The sequence below is a fragment of the Heterocephalus glaber genome, unplaced genomic scaffold (assembly GCF_053883595.1).
Source record: "Heterocephalus glaber isolate CG9 unplaced genomic scaffold, H.glaber_assembly_v1.0 deba00001446, whole genome shotgun sequence".
Taxonomy (NCBI): domain Eukaryota; kingdom Metazoa; phylum Chordata; class Mammalia; order Rodentia; family Bathyergidae; genus Heterocephalus; species Heterocephalus glaber.
This window is the reverse complement of record NW_028258298.1, coordinates 8,418,063-8,435,489: the sequence shown is the minus strand read 5'-3', so window position 1 is coordinate 8,435,489 and position 17,427 is coordinate 8,418,063. Positions and strand designations below refer to the sequence as shown.

At 38.4% G+C, this 17,427-nt stretch overlaps 1 non-coding gene across 1 annotated transcript; it reads right to left on the bottom strand.

Moving 5' to 3' along the window:
- Positions 1-17,033: 17,033 nt before the first annotated feature.
- Positions 17,034-17,193, bottom strand: LOC147827423 (U1 spliceosomal RNA). The gene has a single exon (XR_015452418.1). It is a non-coding gene; the product is annotated as a U1 spliceosomal RNA (small nuclear RNA).
- Positions 17,194-17,427: the final 234 nt, after the last annotated feature.

The following is a 17,427-nucleotide window of genomic DNA, read 5'->3' as shown; positions in this document are numbered from 1 at the left end:
GAATTATAAATAGTAGAAGTCAATGTTTGCAATAAAAATTAATCTTACATAAACAAACATACATTTCATAGCTCAGAAAACAATGCTTTCCTGAGCTTCCCGGCTGCCGTACCACCCCCGCAAGAACAGAGGAAGTGAGCTGCTCCCAGCGCAAAAGAGGAGGCTTCTGGGCCGCCCTACCACCCCTGCTGTCACAGAGGAGGTGGGCTGTTCCCGGTGCACAAGAGGAGGCTTCTGGGCGACCTTACCACCTCCGCTACCACACAGTAGGTGAGACGCATGGGCGGCAACAGCAACCTCCCCCTCCCCCATTGAAATGGGAAGACACATAAACAAGTCTCAAAATCAGACTTCCAGATCACCTACAGCAACCCCAAAGGGAAAAGAGACGGAACATTCTGATACTCAACCAACTGGACTCCCTGAACTGGCAACAAAAGAGGATATGGAAAAAAGTAAATCAGAATTTAATTTCTCAGATAACAGCAGAGATTGTGCTCCTAGTATAAGACATGATTAATACATCTAGAGAGGAGCTGAGGAACATGATGGAATTCCAACATAGGAAACAAATGCAATCCATAAACCAGATGCAAACAGATTTCCAGATCAAAAACTCCATTGAAAATTTATGCAGCAGAATGAGCCAATGTGAGGACAGAATTTCAGATATAGAAGATAAGATTGCAATTGGTGACCAGGAAAAGAAAAATTGCTTTAAAATTGTAAGGGACCATGAGAAATCAATCCAGCAGCTGCTAGATGATGCAAAGAAAAATAACATAAGACTGATTGGAGTTAATGAAGAAACAGGAGAGAATGCAGATGACATAAAAAAATCTGTTCACAAAAGTGATGGCAGAAAATTTCCCAAGCAGGGGAAAAGAATTTGACATACAGATAAGTGAGGCATATAGGACTCCAACTAGCCTTGATCAAAAAAAATCTACTCATAGGCATATAATTGTTAAGATTCCAGAAACCCAACCAAAGAACAAAATTCTACAAGCAGTTAGAGAAAAGAAACAAATCACATACAAAGGAAAGCCCATTAGAATCACAGCAGACTTCTCAATGCAAACCCTCAAGGCAAGAAGAGCTTGGAGTGAGGTATTTCAAGCCCTGAAAGAAAACAGCCTCCAACCCAGATTGTTGTACCCTGCAAAACGATCTTTCAAAACTGATGGAGAAATAAGATACTTTCATGACAAAGAGCACCTTAGGAACTTCATGAATACCAGACCAGCCCTCCAAAAAATTTTAGACAATATCTTAGGAAAAAACAATGAGGATCACACCCCCAGCAGAATGAATCCATTGAGTGCGACAGGAAATTAAACACAAAGGGGACGAATCCAACAAACAGAAAAGGTCATGACAATGATAAGTCAATATGTATGAGTTATAACCATCAATGTCAATGGTCTCAGTTTACCAATCAAAAGAAACAGACTGGCGGAATGGGTCAAGAACAAGATCCAACAATATGCTGAATACAAGAAACACATTTAATTCAAAAAGAATCTCATAGCCTGAAAGTTAAAGGGTGAAAATTGATACTCCATGTGACAGGAACCTGAAAAAAAGAGCAGGATTAGCTATCCTCTTTGCAGATCAAGCGGATTTCAAACGAAAATCTGAAACACTCTGGTCCCAAGAATTTCAGATAAGGGATACTCAACTTGTATGTACAAATCTATTGAGAACATGTGCTTTCATTCCTCTCAAGTAAAAACTTAGGACTGTTGGTTCTTAACAGTGATACAAGAAATTTCTATATTGTTTTCCAATAAAAAAGAGAAAACAATGCTTTCCTAATATATATCAGCTTCAAATTCACTTTTTCTCAAATGCTATTTACTTATGGAGAAATTCTCATTCTTTTTCACATTTGTCCACACACTGACTCATTGATAGAAGTCAAAGGCCCTGAATCAAAAATCCAAAACCCACAAGCACTTTGTGTCTACCTCTCTTAAAACCATGGCCTTTAGCATAAAAGTCCCTGGGATTTCTTTGGTGCACTCCTGTTTAACTGGGATGATCTTGGAGAACACATTCAGTTTACTATTCATCATGGCTATAGTCTCTTAGAGTCAGTGGCATTGAGATCTCAAAAGTGACTGTTTGTTGAAAGTGACAGTATAATCTCCCTCTGTTGAATGGACAGAGGAGGAATGGAACAAGAAGCAGACAAAACTAGAAGGCTTTTATATGATTATAAATTATGTTCCAGGGTAAGCATGAGAATAAGATATGGTCATGAAAGAAAGGCAGGAGTAAAATTTTGGAACTGTCACACAGCAGGTTTTCTCAAAATTTAGAGTGCATGATAATCTCATTAGTATTTTATAAAAACTCAGATACCTGAGTTCCTCCCCAGGATATATGCTTTGTGAAGGAATCCTGTATAAAAATGCAGGTAGTACTGTCTTTGAGGAATACTATTTAAGAGAAAGAAATGATGAAGACTGACATCTCATCTGTCCCATGGTTATTGTGATGGTTGGTAGTTTCAGCTGCTAGACTAGAAAGAAAAGCAGCTAATAACTCAACTTGAATTATATTGCTCTTAGTAGCTTCTGAGAACAATTAGTCTGTAAGTGGTTACATCCAGCTGAACTTGATTGGTTTTCAGCAAGATGACATGGGGACACCTGGAAGAGTGGGCATAGGCCATATTTTTTATTTCTTTTTTGCTCATTGTCACTCTGTACAAAAAGGTTTTAAAGGTTTGTGTCCCAAATGTATTTCCATATCCAAAATATTGATTTATAATTTTAAAATCAATTCCCTCCAACTCTCCATGGCTTGCTGATACACGGAGTTCCATTACGAAAGAACTAGTTTTTAATTTTGTTTTCCATTTCTATAATCAAGGTTTGAAACCTTAAAATTCAAATACCTTAGGAAAGGATTTGTACTCAAAACTAGTTGAATGTACACTTGATTGATACTGGAATCTGTCCAACAGGGCAGGAGCTGATTATCCCCCTAATAGGACAGGTTTCTCTTACTAGAGGAGTGGTGAGGTCACTACCAGAAATAATAAGAAACTGGCAGATCCCCAAAACAGGAAACATTTCATAAGTTTTCCTTAAGGCAGTGCAAGGAATGTGCTCTTCCATTAAGAAAGTAAGAGGCACTACTTTGGAGTTGAGCTATGAAAGGAACCAAGATCCAGGGTTGTTTTCTCATCAGAGCATGAAGGGAAGCTTCAGGTGGATCTGAAACACAAATGCCCAAGACATTGGAGCAGATATGATCCTAGTTAAGGTCACATAAACACCCTAATAGAAAGACTCCAAGCCTGAAATGCAAGAACAGGGCTGAAACAAACTCCCATGCAATAGTTATTCTGAAAATTAGAGTATCACTGAAACAAACATATCTCTGAACTGGATGAAGGGAGGGAAGGTAACTTCACAAGACACTTGGGGCAAGCTTATATTAAGATCCAGTTTAATGTTTTGGCTTCTCTAGCTAGTTTGCACCAAAGCTTTTTTTTTTTTTTTTGGTATGGTCATCTTTACCTCAGGTTTATTTTGCTGTATGTTATTATAACTTTGATCCTTTAAATAGAGGGTGACACCATATTTCGTAGATTTCAAGAACACAATGGATTTTTAAAAAATCACCAGTTTCATAACAGCTTTTAAGAGATGTGGTACAAAGAGATTCCACAATATTAAATGTATACACAGATGAATACATGAACCAAAAATATTAAGCACACTTAGGAGAAGATATTATACTTTGCCCCATCACCCTGGATTGTGTAAGCCTTCCCTTCTCTCATCTGCTCTTAGCTGTACAGTCATACACAGCCTAGAGGTCACAGGGCAATGTGATGTCACCTGCCAGAAATCCAGGTAAATAGCAAGCAGACATTGGGTTGGCATTTTTGGGTCAGTCTTGCATTTATAAACCTATTGAATGAAGACTACATTCAATGTGCTTAAGCAGTGCCCATAATGAAAACCCTATAGAGAAGAGGAGTATTTCTGCATGTCCTCAAACCGAACAATTATTTCTAAACAATCTATTTAAAAAGTATGTTCCCTTTCCATTCATAGTCAAAGTTAGAAACTCAGACAACTTGGACACATTTTCTGTTTCTTATCCATAGAAGTTAATTTTTCCAAGGCCGGAAAGTCTTGCCTGAAAAGGCCTGCTTCTATCAACACAAAAATATTTGCTAATGGACAAACGAAATATAGCTTAATCAGAAAATGTTTAGGATTGCCATGTGGAAAAGCATACCTATGTTCTAAGATCAATGGAAATCTGAAACACTTTGTTAAAGCTTTACTATTAATCCTTAAGAAATGTAGGGATTTTGCTGCCTGTGGTTTAATTGTAATGCTTTTTTTCCTCCCTCATTTCTAAATACTTTTATGATCAAAATGGTGAAGGTCCTTAGGGATAGGCCAGGATTACTCCATTTATCTTATGTTCTGGAGCTCAAACCAGTCCTGAGCTTGACTTTTCAAGAACAGGAATTTCCAGAGGGACTAGTTAGCTAACTTTGCTGTTAAGGGTCATTTCATCTTATAAATTGGGGGCTCCATTTCAGTTCAGGATTTTCACCTTCAATTTCCAAGTAAAAGTACTAACTCAATGGCATCCCTTAGTACCTGTTTTCAGAGAATCATGTATGACAGTGGTGATGAGGAATGAAACATTATAGGTCACAGAGATCGTGTGAGGAATTTCTAAAAGTGGCCGGAAAAAAATGTTCCATCACCTCCACTAACTTCCTACATTTTGCTCTTGGGTGTGCAAATTTTAAGTTAAATATTTAGTTCATCTCTAACTACAGTGATTAGTAGCACCCAAAATGGTGAAGTATATCATGCATTTACAGAGTAATCTAAAATTACAAGATGCCTAAGAAGTATAATTCGTAACTTTTGTGATTGTGACAACTTCCAACATGGCCATCTCTCTTTGCATGTTTAGTAGCATGTGTGGCTCTACCTGAAGGGTGGGAGTAGACCTGAAAACTATTTCATGTCCTTTGTTTCTTAAGATTTGTCACCCTGTGACTCTGTCGGGACTTGTATTGGTCAGGTCCTCTGTTGCTGGAACAAAAATCCCAGCATACACAGGTTAAAGGAGAAAAGGTTTACTGTGGTTCACAGTTGGAGGTTTCAGTTCATTGCTGCCTGGTTCCAAGGTAGGAACATCACGAGAAACAGCTCACTGCATGGCAGCTGGGAAGCAGAGAACATGGGAAGAGCTGCAGTGAGATACATTTCCCTAAAAGGTACACCTCCAGAGATCCCCCTCCTCCAACTGGGCCCTATATCCTAACATCACACTCAGCTATGAACATCAGTGAATTAATCTACTGATGAGTATAAGGCCTCCATGGTCTAATCACTTCTCTGTGAGTCTCTTACTCTAGTCAAGTTGACAATTAAGATGCACTGGCACAAGATTTCAGAGATTTAGATCACTGAGACAGAGTAATATAGCACTTTCACAGTAAAAAAAAAAAAAGTAGGGAAATTTTGTGTGGACTGGAACAAAGCCCAACCCCACGTCTCTTTCTTTTCTCCTGTCTGCAGTGTGCAGGACAGTGGCCATTCTGACTGACCTGGAACAGCATTAATACCAGATACAGACCCTGATCATGGCGGAAGGTGATTAGATGTAGATGGAGGTGTTTACTGGTCCAGGCCGTGGATACAGGGAATGCTTCTGTCTGAGTACAGCACCAAGTTTCCTTATCCCAATGTCACGAAGCAGCGGTCTTATTGGGAAACCAGATAAAGAATTTCTTTCCTAGTCCAAGAAGGGGATGAAAACTCATTAGACCAAGACTTCTTTGTTTTTGTCACCACTGCCCTGTGCACACACACATACACATACCAACACAAATTTCTGAGGTTGGCACTTCACAGTTAAAGAGCCAGTGACTATTTATCACCTTGGTAGTGAGCACCATATTACATGAGCATCCAGCGAGGCACCCAGACCCAATTGTTAACCCAGTCTTTTGTTCCTTGGCCCCACCTCTTACAGACTACATTCTTTTTTTTTTTTTCATTAAGTAGTTCTTAAGCTATTCATTGATTATTCAGTTAATAATGATCCATTGGGGATTTGCAGGACTAGCTAGAAGTTAAAGGGCATATAGTTATGATGTTTTCAAGGAAGTACAACAACAGTGTTTACTGCATTCATGGATGTATCATTTTGAATAGACACTATGATACAAGTATAGGTTATGAGGTGAAAAATGCTCAGTGACTTACAAGCAATAGAGTGAAATTTCTACGGAAGCCTTCAACATGTCGATAGGTATGATATTTGAATGAAGGATGGTAAGGAAATATGTTTTCAGGTTCTCAAGAGGTAGGATATTCTGTAGTTAGGGTATAGTGCAAGCAAATATACTTTCTTATGAAAGGTAGGTCATTCAGAAGGTATTAGCTGAACAGAAATAAATAGCTGCAGAACAGAAATTAGAGCCACTTCACAACAGTCTTGGTCTCCCAGGCTCAAAACTATGGACCAAATCCTAGGAAATCTAACAAAAGTAGTGTCAAATACATTGTATTTTGGGAAAAATGAACACATGTTAATACACAAAGAAGGTGTTTATAAAATTATGATTTATTTTCAATCTAGTTTTAAAGCTTATTCAAGAGGACAACAGTGAGCGGGCATGTTCTATGGGGATCACAGCAGGCATTCTTTTTTCCTTAACATCATTCTGATTGACAAGATCCTCAACCCAAGCACTTAGCAGTGAATAATCTATCACATGGCTCATAGTGAGTATGTTTGTATTTATTTATTTATTTATCCATTTGTACCTAACAAGTTCTTACTGAGTACTTGTTATATGCTAAGCACCATTCAGAGCTCTGGGGATTCAGAGGTAAGTGACAGAAAAGTCTTCTTTGCCAAAAGAATATTTTATGTGAAAAACTGATAAACACTAAATTGACATATATACATCCTAATAAATTTCAGACAGTACATGTTAAAAGCAAAATATTGCAAGATAATATATATAAGAGGGGTGTTTTGATAAAAGTCTGTGGAAGTCCTCTGTGAATAAGTAAACTTTGTGAAGGGATCTGAGTGAAATAAGGAGGAAGCCATCAAAGATTTGGGAGAGTGAATATTTACTTCATGCAGAGGAAATAGCAAAACGCAAAGGAGATCATATAGGACTTTATTGGCCGTAATTTTAGGGGTTTGGTTTCTAGTGTAAATGTGGAAAAAGTTGAGGAGCATTTATTGCTGTTTTCTAGTTTATTGCTGTATAGTGAAGAGACTATAGTAGGAGAAAAGGAGGAATGGAAACATTTATGGCAATCCAGGTGGAAAATACCTGTGGCTCAGAATGGGGCATATTGGTGAAGATTAAGGAAAGTATTCTGGCTGCTTTTGGGAAATCTGAAGCTTGAATCAATATGACTTGCTTATGTGTTGGGAAATGGGCATAAAGAAAAGAGAAATTTCTTTCTTTTTCTTTTTTTTTTAAACCTAAGCAATTAGGTCAATGGTAAAAACATTTACTGAAATATGGAAAATCTCTAGATGAGGTGTAATTAAGAGGATTGTTTTTGAAAAATTGCTTCAGGTATAGACCTGGTTATATACTTGGAACTCTAGGGGAAAATGAGTGATAGAGATACTCAAATGGGAGCATTTGAAAGCCATGGAACTAGATGAAATTACTCATGGAGAGAAGTTAGTGGAGGAAAGGGGATTAAGAATAAATGAGAAATGCCAAAGTCTTTAGAGGTCAGTAAGGGAAGGAGGAACTAGAAAAGAAAACACTGAGTCTAGAATGAGGTAAGGTAGAATCTCGGTTGCAAAGGTCCTGAGGCCAGGTAAAGAGGGTATTATAAGAAGGATGATCTACTGTATCCCATGGTATTGAAAGATCAAAGAAGATGGGAATTGAAAAGGGTCATTTAGGCTTTATAATTGAGATGCCGTTTGTGAACTTGACAAGAGTTGCAGTGATATTGACTTTCTTCAAGTGAAAGAGAAATTTGAGATGAGGAAGTCAAAATGGTGAGTACGAGGCACTTTTCTGAGGGTTTTACTCGTAGGACCATAAAGTTTCCAGGCAGTCACTGGAGGAGTGGGTATGGTCTCACAGGTGAAATGTATCACCACCTAAAACAGTGTGTGATCAGGAATGATCTCTGACACCCAGGTAGGGGAAACTTGATGATACAGAAGAGGAGGGGATGGCTACAGGAGGAAAGTCCTGAGGAAGACTCAAGGAGATGGGGAAGAGTTTTCAAGTGAGGGGTTTTGCTGTCACAGCACCAGAGAGAGTGTAGTTATAGTAATGCTGAGGGAAGCAGAGAAGGGTACAGCTGGAAGATAGGTCGATGGATCCTATGGTGGGAAAATGAGGTCCTTCCCTTCTTATTCAATGTTTAATTGAAGGAGATACTGAAACATTTGCTCTAGGGAGAGCCAAGGAAGAAAATGAGCATAAGCAATATAGTCGGAGCAAATGCTCCTGAGCACATGGCAGCACTGTGTGAAACCCAGATACACAGTTCCTGGAAAACAGGGGGAGCAGATGGGACCAGCCTGACAGGCATCCTCCAGAGAGTGCGATGGAGGGATACCGAGGGAGCTCTTTTTAAGTAAAAGCTGATGCTGAGCCTGGGGCTGATTTGCTGTCTGCCAACAGGCTTTGCTTTGACAACCAAAGGGCAATATTTCTAGGTCTTTGGAGACAAGATGCTGTCCCCAGAAAATGTGCTTGTGTCTGTGCACTTCAACCCATAGGCCCTCTGTCAAGAGCCCAAGGTACTGTGTTCTAAGGAACACAACAGGAGAGAGGCTGGAGGTAGTCGTGAGGGAGTCGAGTTCTAGTTTCCTCTCTTTTTCAAAATGTGTGATTTTGGACACAATAAAAAAATCTGAAGTTTTGATTACTATAAAAAATAAGATGGGAGCAGCAAACTGGTCTATGAAATCTGCAGAGAGGGCTTCAGTGTTCCTCAACCAACAGCCTGGATTTCTACTCCTATTCTTTTTTTTTCTTTAAAACATTTTAACTTACATATAGTAATTGCATATATTAGTGGTAAGCAGTGCAATATTTCAATATACCTTGACACAAAGATCACCTCAAGTGCTTATCATTTCTTTGTGTTGGAACAGTCAACATTTTTTCCACTAGATACTGTGAAATTACAATTACAATTAATTGTTTTCACCTTTATTTGACCTACCATTCTATAAAACATTAGAAAGTATTTCTCCTATCCAGCTGAACTTCCATTTTCTGTCTCTTTCCCATAGTAGTCTTCCCAGCTGGTTGTGACAACTATTCTACTCTATACTTCTGTGAGATCAACTTTTTAAATTTCTATAAGAACATACAGGTACCCTTATACTTACCAGTTCCTAGGGAAGTGAATTTTGGGAAAGAGTTTGGAAAACAGGTGGGCTTGTTAGAGAAGCCAGCTAAATCTAGGCACCCAGAATAGCATTGAGAAGGCCAGCCATTATTCTTTTAAAGCATGCTGAAGTAAAACAGAAACCAAAAAGAACCAAGTAGTAGAGATTTCATGTTTCAGAGGAAGTTTCTTGAAATGAGAGTGGGATACCCCAGGAGAGTCACAAAGGCCTTCCTCCCCATTGAAGACTGAAAGCTAAGATCTCCAAAATAAGTGACTGACATATGCATCCCCATATTCATTTATTATGACTCACATGATAAAGCTTCTGGAAAACTGGGAGTCACGTGTACAAATTAAGTTTGCAGTCATTTTTCTCAAAACCACCACCATATTGATACTCTTGGATAGCCTTGCACTGGTATCACATTCTTTTTCTGTTGTAAATTGTCTCAATTATCTGTGCGGTGGGGGGGGGCAAGCACATAGACAACTGGCCTTTGAAGGTCATCTTTGTCAGGAAATAATTTGACATAAATATTTACCATGTATCCAGCATTATTCCATTTGTATTGTGTTGAGCCAGAACTAGCCCTCTTTGTTACAGTGAAAAGAGATGCAATTCCTGGGGTCCAAAACTCTCATGTACTTCCAAGTACTTGAAAGCCAAAAGGAAGAAAGGGTAGATAAAACAGAAAGCAGGCACTGCTTAAGTTTCTCCAGCCAGAATATTGAAGGCTTTCTATGAGAAAATAGATAAAACTTAATTTTCCTCAAGTATTTAGGAAAATTCACTCTTGTTCTATTTTATTTTACTTTTTAACTCTGTTATAAATTTCTTTTGAAGGCAAGTGAAGTGTTGAAGAAGGATCAATAATGTTGTGCTCACAGCACTTTATTGATCTTCTTTTCTCTTTTTTAATTTTTATTTGTCCAAAGGAAAAAAATGTAGGAAACAGGTTAAAAGGGGGAAGTCATGATTTTTCTTTACTGTCCTTTTTTCCTTTCTAAATTGTATTTCAAACAAAAACTCTCCTGGCAAAGCAGTTACTGATGGTGTGAATCAAAGTTTCTCTTGCCTTGTTGGTGAAAGCAGGCACCTGATGGTTGGGTCCAAAGAACAGCCTTTCATTACAGAGGAGACCAATGCTTTGTGAACTTCAGAGCACTCTGAGAGGGAAGAGAATTCAACTTGGACTCTTTCCTATTTTCTATGTCATTTAATACTTTAACACACCCAAGAACTTCAAGAGGTGAGGATCCAGTTAATACATTATTAAGGAGGACTGTGTGAACATCCTTGAGATTTTTGAGAGGAAAAGAATTACTAAAAGAAGGTTACTGTAATTGATTTAGCATTTACAAATATCCTTGTATATAACACCCTAAAAGTACCAAATATATTTGACTTTTCCTATCATAATAAAGTACCCAAGGACTGTCTTCAAATCCTGGGAGGCCATCATGCTCATGCAACCAATGAAGTAGGCAACTTTCCTCCTTTGCCTACTTAAAATTTTATTATAGAAAATATTTCCTGAGGGCCTTTTGAATACCATAAACTGTTGTAGAATCTTTGTATACATTAGTACATCAGTGAGCAAGACAGACTTCTTGCAGAGCTTTCTCTGTAGAGAGGAAGACAGATAGTAAACAAACAACTACATGAAGGTTACAAAATTTAAGAATAGGGTGCTCCTAGAATGCATATTTTATCTAATGTGTTTCAACTCTTAATATTTTCATAATTATTAATCATTTTGTAAGAAAAATAAAAATGCAAGTCAGTGAAGTTGGAATAGGTGTCATGCTGTCTTTTTCCTCCTCTGTCACTCACCTTCAATGCTGACTTTCAATCCAGAAGTGCTCATGAGGTCTGCTTACTCCATAGGTAGACCAGAAATACTGGCTGGAACCCCTGGTGCTTTGATTCTGGATGGAAAGCACAGGGAAGCAGACTTGCCCTGTGAGCGGCAGACACACATCCCTGTTCTGACTCTTTCTCCCTCACCCTAGGCTGGCTGCCTTATGCAAACATCGCTGCTTACTGTCACCAAAATGTCTGGCTCCAGTAGTGGAAGTCTTCAGGGCATCTCTTTCCACTCAAGGATATGCTTGGGTACTGGTTTCTTCCATCATAGAAGTCCAATATTTCTTAAAGATTCATAATTGCACTTTTAATATGAGTTAATATAATGCACAGGAAGAGAAAGATAGTCACACATGAAGCACAGAGGTTAAAGGAAAGCACACCTCACTAGCTGTTGGTTTTAGAGTATTTCTGGGATACACGCATACCCATGTTTATAGCAGCACAATTAATACTAGCTGAATTGTGGAAGTAGCCCATATGCCCATCAACAGATGAGTAGACAAAGAAAATGTATTTACCCACAATGGACCACTCCTTTGTCATAAAGAAAAATAAACTTGGTAGTTTGTAGGAAAATGGATGCACTTTGAGGGCATAATTTAAGTGAAATAAACCAGACACATGAGGTTAAATATTGCATAGTTTCTCTTATATGAGAAGCCCAAAATATAAATAAGGAACAAAATAAAATACTGATAATAGGAAGTAGGGAGATAAATCTTTCTCAAATCAGAAAGGGATCAAGAGATGGAGCAGGGAAAAGGAAGAAAGGAGAAGGGGATAAAAAAAGGAATTAAGATGTGTTATGTATATATGCCAACTCCACACAAGCAGTGTAAATATTATGTACTGCAAACCTGCTGAGAGAGAGAGAGAGAGAGAGAGAGAGAGAGAGAGAGAGAGAGAGAGAGAGAGACTGAACTGAGTAACTCGGCTTATCCGAATGTGACTCTACTTCCTCTTTTTCCCCTGCTCTAGAGTGTGTAATAGATGTCCTACCTTTACTCTATTCCTACCCCTCTCTCTTTCAAGGATTCCATAGGACCTAACTTTGGCTTTTTGTTAAAACTAGTTATTCCCTGTAGCAAGGCTTCTCTCCATTTGTTTGTGTGTTTTTTTCCCAATAGCACTAAACCAGTATCTAAAATAAATTCTCTAATGGCCATGAGTCCTTAGGTAGGGCATAAGATCTGTAGACCTTTTCCTCAGAGCTATAGTCAAGGACAGATGCTCTTCTTGTAGCTGCAGGATAAGAACATGCACTCTAAAATGTATTTCTTGGGTTCAAGAAATAGTCTTGCTTCTTGCAAACAGAAGAGCAGTAGCAGCCATCTGTAACACAGGGATAGTAATATCTTCCATTGATGAGCAAACTTTTTCTTAAAAGGTCAGATAATAAATATTTTAGGTTTATGCAGACCAAGAGGTAAAAGTGAAGATGTTACAGAGGTACTTAAGTAAACACTTGAAAATGTAGAAGTATTCCTAGCTCACAGACCATAATAACATGGGAAACTATTTAGAATCATGGACCACAGTTTGCTGACCTCTGAGATGACTCATTTTATCAGATTGGTATAAAAATAATATGTGCAATTGTAAGTAATTTACGAGATAATTTGGAACATGCACTAAGCATTCAGCAAGAGGATTTCCCCCTTTCTTCTCTTGTAAAAGAACAAAACCAATTTACTAAAAGGAAGGAGATATATAGTCCTTTTTTGGACCATAGTTTATTCTCTTCTTTTCTTGATGTACCATGTATATTGCCCAATTTCAATACCTTTGCAACAGCCTTTTAGTAAGTCCATCTCTCTTTCTTCTCTCAATAAAAATTAATTGCTTTCCCTCTCTCTTTATGAAAAACAAAATCAACCATCCTGACGAATATTCTTTGCATACTGCATGACCTCAGTTCCATGCCTTATTTTGCAAAATGTGTGTGACTATCCAGAGATTTTTACTAATCCTTGAAACACTATTTACACACCCACTAAACTTTACACTGAATGAAATGTCAGGAGATACATATACCCTGCCTGACTTTTGCCATTGTGAGTTGGTCATTATAAGCACAGAAGTGACTGGTTTCCTGACTAAAGAGATAACACTTTAACATATTGATGAAAGAATAGGATGGCTTGGTTCACTAAATTCTGCTTACTCTTGTAATCATAAATATCTAGTTTCCACATCACTGTGTGATAGAAATTAAGATTAAAATAGTAGTGACCAATCCCAATTTTTCTCTCAAACATTATCTTCACTAGGTAGTTCTATGGAGGAAAAATCACATCACATTATTGAATTGATCAGTGAGCCATTGCAGGGGTTATTTTGAGCTATAGAGATTGGATTTTCCCCCAGTGGATGGGGTTTACTAGCAACAGAAATCCAAGTGCAACCTTCTCAGAGCATCAACTTCCATCTTACTTTCTCATCATTGGAATAAAATACACAATACCTACAACTTAAAAGAGGAGAGATCTATTTTGGTTCACAGATTCAATCCAATGGTCGGCTGGCTTCAAGGCAGAAACATGGCACATGGGCATGAGAGATAAAAAGCTGCTCACATCATGGCAGCCAGGAAGAAAAGAGAAAAGGGATGAGCTGAGGACTAGAATACACTGCTCTTATTCTCATCTCAGGGACCCACCTCCAATCAGACTCCACTTCCTAAAACGTATTCAACTATGAACTCATCACTGGATTGACCTACTGATGAGTATAGTGCTTCCATGATCCAATCACCTTTCAAAAGCCCCACATTTGAACACATGAGACACTGGGGAGACAGTCTAGAACTAAATATAACATTTTACCCATAGCCCCCAAAGGATCATGCCAATATTAATATGTAAAATGCATTTAGTCCATCTCTAAGAATTGCTCAAGTTTTAACTGTTCCTCCATTGCTGAAAAGTCTAAATCCAAAGTTTTCTTTGAGGCTCAAGGAAAGCTCTTATCTGTAAGCCACTGTAGCAATCAAAAAGAAAGTTAAATGCTTCCAACACACAATGGCAAAATGTAAACATTCCCACTCCAAAAGGGTGGAATGGGGGGATGATATAAAAAAAAATGAACCAAAGCAAGGCTGAAACCCAGTAGAGTAAACATTAAATCTTGTAGCTCCATGGCCAGAACCAGGGCAAGTTGTGGTGATATATAAGAGCTCCAAAAGACTTGAGTAGCTCCAACAGTAAGGCATCACTGGTTGCAGCCCACCTGGCTTCTCTTGGGCTTTTTCCACATCACTGCCTGTGGCCTTTCCTTGGCAGATGTTCCATTTTCTTGGCTTCTCCAAATTTCTGAGTTCCCTATGACACTTTTGGCTTCATTCTCACTGTTTCAATGCACTGCTCTTTCAGGTACTTTGACTGGCCTCTCAAGCCCTCCTTTGAAGTCTTGTGGAAGCTTCTCAACTCCACAACTCTTGCATTCTGCATTCCTGTAAAACCAGCATCATATGGAAGATACAAAATTGTACCACCTGCTTGAGCATCAGCAGCAGCCCCACTTGGATCATAGTTGCAGAGGTCTCTGAGTACCTTGGTGGCTGAATTTGGTGGTGGTGGTGGGGGGGTCCCCTCTGGGCCCCTGAATGTGTAGGGCACTCTGGGGTTCTCTTTTCAAATAAAAAGTTTATAGTTTTGCACTGTTGAGCCTGGGAAGGATGAAGTCTTCTTGAATTCTGAGATGCTTTCAAGCTATCTTTTCTATTGTCTCAATGCAAAATATTTGACTTCTTTTTAATACTAATCTTTTTAGCAACCATACCCTCCATGGCCCCAATTTTACATGTGCTTCCATTCAATTGAAATTGATAGGTTTTCAAACCATTCAGCTCTACCACTGATTCTCACTATAGATCTGGCTGGAAAGTAGCCGGAAGTACCCAGGCTACTACACTGGGCTGTCTTGAAATTTCCTATACCAGAATAGTCTGTCACTATTTATCTCAGTCTTCTACAACATTTCAAGTCATGGGGAAAATGTAGACACATTTTTTTTGTCAGTGTGTAACACACTTGAGCTGTAATGCAATGCCACTGGAGTTCTTGTTCCCAATAGAAACTCCCTGAGCCTAAACTTTACAGTCTATATTACTATCAGAATTCTGGTCTTTTGAGCTCTGACCAAAATCTTCCATCAAACTCAGATTCCAGCATCTTAGGGCTTCTCTAGAAAGCTTCTTCAAACTTTTGGAAACTTCTCTCACATACCAGTTCAAAACACTTCTGAACCACATGGTCAAGTATAGTGACAGTAACAACCCCACTCTCGGTACCAAAATCTATATTAGTCACTTTCCTATTCACTGAGTCAAAATACTCAACACCCAAAACTTTATGAGAAGAGGTTTATTTGGACTTATAGTTTCAGTGGTTCATTCCATGGTGGGATGGCTCCAATACAAAAACAGCATGGTGGAAGGGCCCAGCAAAGGGAAAGTAGTTACATCCTGGCAGTCAGGAAGCAGTGTGAGAAGGGAGCAGCTGAGGATAATAATAAACCCTTACAGATCACAAACCCTCTGACCAACCTCTAACCAGGCCCCACCTCCTAACAATACATTTTGCTACTCAACTCATCAGTGATCCACTACTGCATATAGTGCCCCGATGACCTAGTTACCTTCCATCTACATGAAACTTTAGGACAATTAGCTCTAAACCATACCAATTTCTTAGCTTTAATTCTTGGTTGGAAGAATGCCATGTGGAATTTGGAGTTTCTGTGGCTTTTGCCATGTTTCAGCTCTGGTTTCAACAAATAACAGGAGGAACAACAACAGCAGAACTGTCTTCAAGCAGAGAAGTAATTTTATAGATGACACTGAGACTCAGAGATGTGAAATGACTTCACTAAGGATGATACAATGTAACTTAGTTATGATTTAAACTCAGTTCTCTCTGACTGGGAAGCCCAAGTCCTAGAGCATTCTCTATTGTATTATGTAGTCTCTGTATAGGGCCAAATACTAAGCCCCAGATAACCTTTTATGTAAATCATGTTTCTGATGTTTAGAGGTTGAGCTTACCCAAGGTTTAGCGTTTAGTGAGTAAGACTGGGCAACACGGTGAATAGAATGAAATACGGGCTACATCAGAGGCCCAAATGTTTGGCTAGATGAAGTGAGGCTTCTGGACTTACATAAAACACATCGGTATGTAAATCTGTCAGTAACTTCCAAGGTTACTTAGCTAAGCTATTGCTTTTCTCTGAACCTGATTTCCCTATTTATACTATAGCAATGTAAGATCTACTTCATTTTATTATACAAATTAGTAATAATATATGAAAACTACTTCACACAATTCTTAGCATCCACTAAGTTAGCCCATCAATTGCCTAATTTCCACTGTCATCCTCATTTTGTTGATATGATATATTCTGGAATGGAACTTGAATGGAAAATTGGGTTTTCTATGTTTGGGGTAAATGTTCTTCAATAGCTTCATCCCTATACTACTTACCCAATGTGTATATCTACAGAAAACCTAGATTTCTGCAAGGTGTTATTCTAGCCAAGTCATTATCTTCAAGGCTAGAAAGTAATTTGGTAAGAAATGCTTCTTAAAGGAGTAAGTTGAGAGAAAAAAGAAAACTGTCACTCTAACATGAGGGAAAATCTACCATTTTGAATCTGTTAAAAGTTGTACAGTATCTCTTTTTAAAGATATTGCTTTAACAATCTCCTCTCAGGATTCAAATACTATATGGTTAGAAATGAATTGTTTCTACCTACATTTTTTTTCTAATAGGGGAAAGCGTGAACGCAGTTCCCCATTACCACAAATTATGTGGTCAATTTTCCCACATTTGGGGAAATCACAGGGGTCAGCACATCTGGAGTGCAATGGATAAGCACCTGGAAAAACCACCTTTGTGATCATGGTATCTCCCCTGGCAGGTAAGTATTCCATCTACATTTTTAACATCTGTTTTGTTTTTGAGTCACTTCCACAAAGTCTTACAGATTTTTAAAAATTTTGATGTTTATTCTCCTTTAACTCTGTTTTTATTTTTAGTACTGGCTAAATGGAGAAGCTTATTTTTTCCTTGACCTTGTATTTTCTTCCCATCAGTTATAATCAGAAATAGAGGGATTCATTTATATAATTTATTTATATATACCAAAGATAGTTCTCAGAA